General features: G+C 41.1%; 1 long non-coding RNA gene across 1 annotated transcript in view; it reads left to right on the forward strand.

Moving 5' to 3' along the window:
* LOC132235428 (uncharacterized) overlaps positions 1-12,046 on the forward strand; it is a 49,326-nt gene that overhangs the window by 11,289 nt on the left and 25,991 nt on the right. Inside the window, exon 2 of the long non-coding RNA XR_009453017.1 lies at positions 10,096-10,229. This is a non-coding gene — a long non-coding RNA (uncharacterized LOC132235428). The remainder of the gene's footprint in view (positions 1-10,095; positions 10,230-12,046) is intronic.

Here is a 12,046-nt window from a genome sequence, read left to right on the forward strand (position 1 = left end):
TTTTAAATCTGTTTTGCCCTAGGCAGTTTAGCCCAGTGGGAAGAGTGCTGGCCTGCAGGCTGAAGGGTCCTGGGTTCGATTCATTCAAGGGCACATGCCTGGATTGTGGGCTCAATCCCCAGTAGGAGGTGTGCAGGAGGCAGCTGATCAATGATTGTCTCTCATCATGGTGTTTCAATCTCTCTCTCCCTCTCCCTTCCTCTCTGAAATCAATAAAAATATATAAATATTTTAAGTCTGCTTTGCTATAATCCCATGATTGGGCTTTAATTAGCCCCTCAGAGAAAAGAAGCTGAGTCATGTGGCTGCCATCAAATCTGCCTGTAGTGCCTGGTCATTTCAAATTCCTGGGGTTCCCAAGATGTCTTGAGGCTCCTTCCTTGCCATTTCTCGGGAAAGCAACCTTTGTCCCTTACCTGGAAAGACCGCCATGAGCCGCTGACCAAGCAAGGTCCCAGGCAGGCTATTTCTCCAAGGTGCTCGTATTGCCTTCAAAGTCAGTTTTTATTCCTTAAAGCTTTTTGGTGATATCCAGGGTCCAGGCATGTCTCTCTCGAACATGACATTCCAGCCAAAGTCTTGGTTAATAAAACCATGATTGGAAACTGTTCTTATGGAATTCATACAAAGAAACATATTGCCATGTCTTGCTCATTAAGTATTACTAAGTTCTGGAGGGATGAGTCAGGGAGAAAAGTATATAATTTGCAAATTACTTTAAGAAAAGAAACAAGCCTGGCTGTCATGGCTCAGTGGTTGAGCATTGACCTATGAACCAGGAGGTCATGGTTCAATTCCCAGTCAGGGCACATGCCCGGGTTGTGGGCTCAATCCTCAGGGTGGGGCGTGCAGGAGGCAGCCAATCAATGATTCTCAGCATTGAAGTTTCTATCTGTCTCTACCTCCCCCTTCCTCTCTGTAATCAATAAAAATATATTTTAAAAAAGGAAAAGAAACAAGTTTCATTATGTCTGAAAAACAAAAAAGATTAAAAATCAGCAATACTTTCAAAAAAAGTTACAAAAACTATATAATTATTTTCAGTTCATTCAGTCCTATAACTATTTTTTCTTTCTCCTGATTTTCCTTGCCGGTATTTCTATAAATCCAGATATAGAGTTCTTTTTTAAAAATATATTTTATTGATTTTTAGAGAGAGAAGAAAGGAGAGGGATAGAGAGATAGAAACATCAATGAAAGAGGAAGTCATCATTAATTTTTATGTGACAAGTAATTTACATTCCTCAGATTAGCAATGCATTCATATTTTTATGATAGATTTCAAATAAAATTAAAGACATATTCATTCAAAGATTCAAGTCCACCTCTAGATTCTCTGTAATAAGAAACCAAAAGTAAGCAAAATCAGATTTCAGTATTCTGTTATTTCAAAATATCTAGATATTAAATAATTTGTATTTTTTAACTCAGAAAGATACCAAAGTTTTAAGTTACCTACGTTACCAAAGACTTTGGGACTATGTTTAGGTATACATAAGTATTACTGGAAAGGTTTATCAAAAATCCTTCATTTTAGATCTATCTATCTATTAAATCTTAACAGCTCTATGAGATTTTAAAGCCAATTCTTATTTCCCAATGCATTTTCTTGGCAAATTTGGAACAGGGATAACATGGTCCTGACCACTTTTAGGGGCCGGAGGAAAGGCGTGGGGGGCAGGGGGAAGGGCAATATCAGGCCTCACCCCACAGCTTATTCCTAGGAATGCACCAACTCCCAGGCCTTGGAGGAGGGGGGTAGGTTTATTTCCCATATTTTTCTTTCTGAATAGCTGTAACAACATGAAATCTTGCATTAAGAAGAGATCTTACCGCCCTGACCAGTTTGGCTCAGTGGCTAGAGTGTTGACCTTCGGACTGAAGGGTCCCGGGTTCGATTCCAGTCAAGGGCATGTACCTTGGTTGCAGGCACATCCCCAGTGGGGGGTGTGCAGGAGGCAGCTGATCGATGTTTCTCTCTCATCGATGTTTCTAACTGTCTATCCCTCTCCCTTCCTTTCTATAAAAAAATCAATAAAATATATTTTTACAAAAAGAGAGATATCTTATCCTATTTCAAAACAGAAACAAAAACAACCCCTAAAGTAAATAGATGAGTACTCCCAAAATGAGTACTCTGGGACATTAGCCTTAGAACCTTATCTCACACTAACCCAGCACAACAAATGACCTTGGGTCTGAATGGCACAAAGCCCTCAGAGACAGAGGATTCCCTGTTTTCATAAAACGGCAAAGAGCCAACTAAGTCCCCAAAAGATAAGAAAGCAAGCAAAGAACATCTGTAACCAAAGTTACATTACAGACAGGCAAGAACTCTCACTTCCTAAGCGTTTCGGTCAGCTGATGCCTTGAGAGGCAGAGCAGGGAGCATCCCCAATATTAAGAGCTCTCAGCAGCTGCTGGGAAGTTCCAGAAATCCCTGCCACGGGCTCAGCCTGACACAAGTATATGCCCCATCTGTAAAGTGGTACATGCCCCCCATCTGTAAACAAATTAATCCAAACAACAAAGAGACACAAAACAGCCATCAAGAGAGACTCTCTCATATACAATATTTACAAGTGTGCACAACAGACAGACAACTATTTGTGGCTTACCGTGCACAGCCAGACAGAATGCCAGACGGAAGTCCTGCACCATGCGGGGCCCTGTCTCAACCCTAAACTGATCAGGCTTGAGTGTGGAGACCAGGCAAGGATTGTGAGAGGCCTCTTGCAACCAGGAGCTGATCAGGTGCACACCAGATTGGGGGTTGGGAGGGCAACAGACAACAGATGCCCCTCGTTACATAGTTACAGAACACAAGATTCAACTTAGGTCTTGGGTGAGACAATGGAATTGCTGGGGCTGCGGCTGGGACTCAAAACAGGAAAGGACTGACAGCGCTGCAAATAAAAGAGTCCAGGCCTCAGCCCCAGGAACCTCCAGTCCAGGCAGCAAGCGTGATCCCCAGTATGGACCTCAGAGGACTAACCTGCATGTGGTCCCATCCGGGTCACCAGACTATGAACCTGGACAACCGATGGGTCCAGGCTGCCTGCCACTACTTGAGCCAATTAATCAGATGGTGTTGAATTACACACGAGCATTTATTCCAATAATGCCGGCAGTATGGCAGAGCAGCAGGTCATCCATAAAACTCTGCTCTTCCCTGCCCATGAGCCAGCTGCTTATATTGGGTAGAAGAACGGTTATGCCCAGATTTCAAGATTCCCAAGAGCCCACCAGGGAGCTAGCGAGTCCGATGCAAAAGCTAAGAGTCTTTTATTCAAACCCGGGTCTGGCTCCCCTACCCTCCTTACTGACACAGCAGCAGGTGGCAGAGCGAGTCCTAGCCCGGTGTGAAGAGGAGTTTTATAGGGGGTGGAGTAAGGGGAGGAGAGGGGACTGTGGGCCCTGCCGATTGGCCAGGCTCAAGTCGGTGTCTCGTTACACAGGATGTGGTCATATCGATGGCGTGCACTTCCCTTGATTGTCATTGGTTAGTTTAGAGAAATCCTGGGTGTGGCTAGCAGAGGCTTGGGCTTCCGGGAAGAAGCCTTGCCGAGCACATGGCTCTGCTCAAAAATGGAGGACCCAGGGTAAGATGGAGGGCATAGTCCTCACCCTTTCAGAACAAAGATTCATGGGAAAGTAAGAATTACAGGCATGGCAAAGTAGGCAAGGTGTAGTGGTTACAGGTTACAGGCAATGTGGAATTGGGGGTTTGCAGAGGTTGGGTGCCTCCTGAACCAGATTACAGGAAATAGGGGTTGGGGGTCACTAAGGGTGGGCAAAGGGTCAGTGCCTCTGGGACTAGATTGTGTCAGCAAGGAGGTTGTTAATCTTTCTGTGATTATAGACCAGGGGTGAGCAAACTTTTTGACTCGAGGGCCACAATGGGTTCTTAAACTGGACCGGAGGGCCGGAACAAAAGCAAGGATGGAGTGTTTGTGTGAACTAATATAAATTCAAAGTAAACATCATTACATAAAAGGGTACGGTCTTTTTTTTTTTTTTTTTTTTTTTTTTTTAGTTTTATTCATTTCAAACGGGCCGGATCCAGCCCGCGAGCCATAGTTTGCCCACGGCTGTTATAGACAGTTCTTGGAAAAGGAGCGTGGACTGACTGCATTCCTAGATTAACTCCTAAGTCCCGGGCATACAGCTCTCAGCCAGGTTAGAATGTGCTTTCTCTAATCAGAACAAAACAATCACAGGTAACAAAACATGATTAATATTTCTATTTAAAAAAAAAATAGAAAGGAAGGGAGAGGGATAGAGAGTCAGAAACATCGATGAGAGAGAAACATCAATCAGCTGCTTCCTGCACACTCCCCACTGGGAATGTGCCTGAAACCAAGGTACATGCCCTTGACCGGAATCAAACCTGGGACTCTTCAGTCCGCAGGCTGATGCTCTATCCACTGAGCCAAACTGGTTAGGGTCATGATTAATATTTCGTATACTTATAGCTAGTCCTCACTATTCTATTTCTGCCCCCTAACAATCAGAGTATAGATACGCAATCCATGAAGAAATGCAGGGTGTACAACCAGTTATTTTCCAGATGCTCCCATAGAATACTCAAGAGTAAAGGGAGTGCAGGTAAGATCATCTAAAGGTAACAATAAACTCTTGACTGGTTTTAAGACCCAGAAGATGACCATGGAACTGCCTTTTCTTGAATTAAGGGCAGGATGGTAGAGAGTTCCTGGTTAAGGGCTCTGAACCCTGAGCACTAAACAAGGAAATAATTAGATTTCACAATGAATAGCTATAGATATCTGGCAAATGTATATTATTGTACTACATCTTTTTACCTAGCTTTCAGTTTCTGTCTTTTTTATGCATAGCATAATAGCATAAAGATGTTAAGATAGAAATGGCTCACTGCATATGATCTATATGTATAGAAAACATTACTGAATGCTTTCTTCTAGAAACAGTTACCTTAAAGTCATTGAATATTCTTGAATGGAACAAAACTGAAGAATACGGGAAACTATTTGGCATAGGTGTGTGATACCATACAAGATACCATCTATATATATAAAAGCCTAAGTGACCGTCCGATGTTTGACCGTTCGACCAGTACCTATGACATGCACTGACCACCAGGGGGGCAGATGCTCAATGCACAGGCATGGAAACATGGACCAGACTAATGAATCTCAGAGGGAAGGGGGGAGTGGGGAGGGCGGGAAGAGAGTAACCAAAGATCTTATATGCACACTAGAGGCCCGGTGCATGGATTTGTGCACAGGTGGGGTCCTTCAGCCTGGCCTGAGGGGATAGGGCTGAAACTCGCCCTCCAACATGCCCCAAGGGGTCCCGGATTGCGAGAGGGCGCAGGCCAGGCCGAGGGACCCCATTGGTGCACGAATCCATGCACCAGGCCTCTAATCCTATATAATAAAAGCCTAATATGTAAATCGTCCCCTCAGATGGTCGTTTGACCAGGAGACCGGGAGTTTGACCACTCGCTATGATGTGCACTGACCACCAGGGGGCGGCACGGAACATGGCAGGTGTTGGCAACGCGCTGCGACCTCTTACTGGCTACCTGGGGGCGGGAGTGACAGGGACGGAGGTGTGGTGAAAATGCAGGGTGTCCGCCAAGCTTGCTCTCACTCCCCCTGCTACCCTCCCCAGGGATGCCAGGGCTCGCATTCCAGGGAAGCCCCCTACACTCAGGTGCTGGGAGCCCGCCCTGCACCCCCATGGCCTCTGCTGGGTGAGCCAGGCTGCAGCAGCCAGGACCACAGGGGCGGTCAGGCTCCCCATGGGTTGGCACAGGAGCCAGTCTGCAAGGCTGGTCAGGAGAGAGTGTGTTGCCCACCTGGCTTCCGTGGGCAGCTGGGCAGCCCAGAGGCCCACACTGCACCACTCTGGCCACGTTCACCATATCTCCATGTGGGGACTCGGACACCGTGACTCAGGCGGAGGGAGGCACATGGGGGGCCCAGGGGCCCAGGTGCTGCCCAGGGCCCAGAGGTCAGCTGGGACCTGCCCTTCCACATCAGACACTTGTGCTTCAGTCACCAACCAGGTCTAGAGACCGCACCATGCATGAATTTCATGCACCGGGCCTCTAATATACATATAATGAAACATCATTAAAAAGCTTGAGTAAATAATTTTTCTCCCACCCATAGCACTGAGTCACCACTAGATGGCACCATTTCTTTTCTGTTTTTATTTTGCTTTGCTGTATTTTTTCATGAGAAAAAAGAATATTAACAATGAGAATTATTTTTGTTGTTGTTGTTCTCTGAGCTGTTTTAACTGACTTAGTAGTCTTCATATTCTCTGGAAAAGCAAAAGCATGATCAATCGAATTGCAAATATTGGAGGAGTGCAGAATGTATGAGTGTATGCATCCCTACTAACCATGAGAAAGTTTGAGGAATTAATATTCTCTACTGCCAATTCACACAAGATTCTGTGGATTTTTCTAGTGACCTTCATCTCCCTTCTTCCTCCTTGTACTGCATTTTTACTAGTGTTGGGTTGACATCTGAACCCCATATAACCAGCAAACTCCCAAGATCCTCCTGCCCTTCCTTCAAGGTGGCTCTTAGCTTCATCCTTCCCACTCTATTACTATTGTGGAACCTAATACAGAGCTGAAAATCTCATTTTGAGTTTTTTCTGATTATCATTCTTTTTTTAATTACATAGAAATGCAATTCATATTCTCAGAATACTGCTACATCATGTCATTGTTCTATCAAAGACCTTACAGTCACCTTTGAATACCATTTGAAAAAAGTCTAAGCTCTCACCTTGGCACTGAAATCTGTCAATTGTGTTTGCTTAGCTGATATTATCTTATCACGGTACCTACCATAAAAACTCCTTTCCAGTTAATCCACAAAATGCTTTGCCAAACCGGATTCTAACTATGAAGGTGAGTTTTTGGTTTGCTTGCTTAAGTTACTTTATATTTCTGTGCTCAGTGCCCTCATTTATGAAATGGAGATAATAATACTATCTTCCATACAGAGTGATTAGGAGGATTCAAGGAGATGAAGCTGTGCAGCTCCTGAAATAGTGCCTGGTCCGTTTTAAGTGCTCATTACATGTCACCTATGTCCTGCTCCTGCTTCCCTCTCCTCCCATCACCTCACTTCACCACAAACAATTTAGCATAATGCCACACTCAAAGAGCATGTGTTGAATCAATTCATCTTTTCTCTTTAGATTTACTTTGCCTCTCTTGTCTAACAAAATCTGGGGTTTCTTTAGTGCCAAACTGAAGGTTTGTATTTCCCCCTGAAGCCTTCTTTCCTTCCTAAACTAGCATCACTATTTGGCTCAGTACTGAACTGGGGGCGGGGAGCGGGGTGGGGGGGTGGGAGGGTGGGAGGAGCTGAGGGCTGCTTTTACCCATCATGGCAGAGGACATGCACAGAGGCTCTCCAGGGTGAAGACTGATAACACAAGAGTAAGAGCTGTCTTCAGTTTGTTGAGATAGCTCGTCTCTTGTCTTAAAATAATTAATATATAAGCAGATTTGAGAACAACAGGACAGTGCTTAAATTGTCATAAAACAGTCTCCACAAAATAAGTTTCTAGAAATATCAGAATAGAGAGCCCAGAGATAGACACACCGAGATAGTCATTAATCTTTAGCAAGGGAGCAAAGAGGTTACAATAGAGAAAGGATAATCTTTTCAACAAATGGTACTTGAGCAACTGGATATCCATATTTGAAGAAGAAGGGGGAGGAGGAGCAAGAGGAAGGAAGAGGAGGAGGGGGAAAGGGAGGAAGAGAAGGGAGAGAAGAGGAGAAACTAAACAGACTTATACCTTTGACAAAAATTAACTCAAAATGAATTGTAGATCTATAAAATGCAAAACTTAAAAGGCAACAGAAGAAAGCCTACATGATCTTGGGTTAAGCAATGAGGTTTTTTTTAATACAATTAAGCATGATCTAAAAAGAGTTGGGCTTTATTAGAATTAAAAACTACTCTGCAAAAGACACTGTTAAGAACTGTTTGGGAAACATTTATATGGCACGGCACTTGAATCAAAATATACAAAGAACTCTTAAAATTCAGCAATAAGAAAACAAACAACCCAATTTTAAAATGGGCAAAAGATCTGCATCAAAGACGAAGAAGATATGTAGTGTCAAATAAGTATATGAAAAGATGTTCAGCATCATATATTATTAAGGAATTGCAAATGGAAACATACTACACACTTATTAGAATGACTAACATCCAAAAATTGACAATACCAAGTTGATGCAATGATACAGAGCAATAGGAATGCTCATTCATTGCTGGTAGAAATGCAAAATAGTACAACCACTTTGAAAGACAGGTTGGCAGTTTCCTATAAAGCCAAACACAGTCTTACCATATGATCCATCAAACATGATCCTAGATTGAAAAATCATGTGCACACAGCCTGGCCAGTGTGGCTCAGTGGTTGAGCGCTGACCTATGAACCAGGAGGTCATGGTTCGATCCCTAGTATGGGGTGTGCAGGAGGCAGCCAATCAATGGTTCTCTCTCATTATTGATGTTCCTATCTCTACTCCCCCTCTATTCCTCCCTAGAATCAATAAAAATATATATTTTTTAAAAATCATGTACACACAAAACCTGCACTAGAATGTTTATAGCAGCTTTATTCATAATCACCAAATGCTGGTAGCAACCAAGCTGTCTTTCAATGGGTGAATGGATAAACAAACTGTAGTACATCCATATGATGGAATGTTATTCTGTGGTAAAATAAATAAATAAATAAATAAATAAATAAATAAATAAATAAATAAAAATAAAGGAAATGAGTTATCAAGCCATAAAAAGAAATTGAGTGCCTTAAATGCTTATTGTTAAGTGAAAGAAAACAATCTGAAAAGTCTATATTCTGTGTGATTTCAACTATATGACAATTGGAAAAGGCAAAACTAGAGACAGTAAAGAGATTTCCAGGGGCTGAGGAAGAGAGAGGAGAGGGATGAATAATACATGAAGCACAAGATAAACTATTCTGTATGATACTGTAATGGTGGTCAACATGCATTTGTCAAAACCCATAGAACTATATAACAAAGAGTGAACCTTAATGTAAATTATAGATTTCAGTTAATAATAATAATGTATCAATATTGGTTCATTAATTGTAACTAACGTACCACACTAATGCAAGCTGTTAATAATAGGTGAAATGGGGGGGGATGGAGAGATGGTATACGGAATTTTTTGTACTATATGCTCACTATTTCTGAACCTGAACCCTTACGTGAAAGACCCCAATAAATTACTTCCCTAAAATAAGAAGAATTTGGGATGAGTTGCAATGAAAGGATGTGAAATCTCTTTCTCTAGGAATTCTTAAAATGATAACATCCCCACAGATGTCTGCAGTGGCTTAAATATTTGGCATTTGTGTAGTAAACACTGAAAGACAGAAAGAGGGGTTACTTCCAACTGGATGATGCTATAATTTCCTCTAATGGAGCTACTATTTTCTTTCCAAAATACATGAGTTCCACTTTCTCAGTCTGAAATTGGAAGTTTTCATGGTTAAATTGTGAACACATTTATTTTTATTTGGGTTAGGTTTAATACAGCTGCTTTGAGGCCTATGGTTTTTACACTAAAAAACAAACAAAAAAAATTGCTTCAATTGCACACATCTCACTTGACTAGCAGATGCCAGGTAACGTCAGGCATATGAACCGAAGAGATTTTACTCTGAACGTGAGTATAGACATGTCAGATATCAACATCACTACTTCTTCCTTCATAAAGTGAAATATACCCTATCTTTACTCCCAGTGTTGTGTCCAAAAAAACTCACAGATGCGTGTAAACATGAAGAATTCCATGCTCTCTTCCAATCTACACAGTAAAGGTGAAAGTTCAGTTATACCAATAGCTGTGCCAAATTTCAAGAAATGAGAGCACAACCCATTTTTACCAGTCCCGGGTGACTTGTTCCAGGTGCACAGAAGTATTTTAACACGTTTTAGTAAATTTTATATGTGTCTGATTCTAAAATAAATAATTGCTGAACAAGCTCTCTCTGGATAGAGTGTGCTAAACCAGTGTTTGGTTTCTATTGAAGGTGAAGAAGTATGTGGTGGTCCATGGAGCTTCCATTCACCAACCTGGAAATGGCATTCATTTTATTGGCCTTTGTTATCTTTTCATTATTTACTGCGGCTTCCATCTACACTAATCCGGACGAGAGGAATGAAGGTAAAAAGAGAGAGCTCTTCATGGTTAGTCTCTATTTCCTTTCTCCTCCCAATCATCTTTTTGTGTCGTTTGCATGGATTGAATTCGTTCTGTATGTGAGAATGAGTTTGTTTTAGGGTGATATGTGTGTACATGTGGAGAGAGAAAATGTTTGCTTATTAAATAGCCTGAAACATCTACTATGGCACTTATTTTACCACAACTTATTTAGAAAGGTTTGGAAATGAAAAAAAAATCATTCACATGACTTCTAATCCCAGAATTTGGCAGATCTTTTTAACCTGAATCTAATTCTTATATGTATAATGTATCTTATGCATATGTAATAAATACATGCATATGTTTATATATGCATAACTACATATCCACACATGTGTGTGTTTATCTAATTTTATTTCCCCCCATCCTCCCATCCCTGTTCCTAATTAGAAACATAATATGTGCCAAAAGCCCAATGCCTTAAAAAATCTTTAAAGGATATTTTTTATAGGCTAAATGCAAATTAACAAGAAACAAATTCCATTATAGTACATATGGAGGCAGGGTGGTGTTTTCATTAAACTATACATGGAGAGGAAAATAATTAAAAGTTTTTTTCTAAAGATTTCTTGTCAAACCCAAACATTTAAAAAATATATAGAAGTATTTTAAAAACTTAACACCATGTTTGCTCATTGCCAATAATAACAATTGTTAGCAAAAGAGTATATAATTTAAATGGTAGTTCTTGGTATTTCACTGTAGTTTAGGGCCTACTAAGCTACATACAAAATTGATGATAACTGGTCATTTTTGAGGCCAAATTATTTATATGTGTGTACAGTATGGTATATGCCAAGGAAATTACACATATTTGTAGAAAATCATAAAAATAAAATTGTGTTTTCTACAATTGTGATACCCCTCCATCAATTTTTGGCTCTAATAGCAGTGCTCTCTGTGAGATAAAATTTTATTCTCTGTCTTATAGATATACAACACTTACAGAAAAAGCAATAGTAATTTTTACATGAGAATACAAAAGGTGTACACTTTCCCAAATGTGATAAGACATGAGTAAAATCTACCTTCATTAAAATAGCAGACTTACTTTAATTTACTTTCTCAGCACAAGCAGAGAATTGCAGGAGCCACTAAAATAAACTTAAGCCCTGGACAGATGGCTCAGTTGGTTGGAGCATTGCCCCAGACAACAGAAGGTGGCGGGTTCCATTCCCCGTCAGGGCACGTACAGGAGGCAACTGATTGATGCTTCTCTCTCTCTCTTCTTTCCTCTCTCTCTCTCTAAAATCCATAAACATATCCTCAGGAGAGGATAAAAAATAAATTAAAATAAACTTAAAAGATGCAGATTTAATTTCAGACATGTTCATTATAAATGCAATGGGCTGAAGCTACACGTAATGGAAGATCAAAAGGTGAACAGGGATCAGTTTCTACCTCAGGAAATCAGTTTCTACCCACAGTCTAGTGGGAGATTCAGTTGTATAACCAGAATTCAATAAATGGTCTACCAGAGGTTTTTAATAAGAACAATGGAGTCACAATGGGAAGACTGAGAAGGTCTTCCCAGGAGATATGGCCATCTTGTGCAATTGGATATTGACAGAGTAGGGTAGGTGGGGTGGGCGGGGCTCCAAATAAGAAAACAGCTTAGAGAAAATATTATATATATATCAGCTATCATTTGAAATGTGCAAGAAGTTGAACAGAACTGTTTATTGGCCAGTGTCTTCTCAATATCTTCAGAGGTCAAGAGATATGAGGAGGCCTCTGTCTGCAACCGCTCACTTTAGGGCAGAGGTTCTCCAACTCTA

The sequence above is a fragment of the Myotis daubentonii genome, chromosome 5 (genome assembly GCF_963259705.1).
Source record: "Myotis daubentonii chromosome 5, mMyoDau2.1, whole genome shotgun sequence".
NCBI classification, from domain to species: Eukaryota; Metazoa; Chordata; class Mammalia; order Chiroptera; family Vespertilionidae; genus Myotis; species Myotis daubentonii.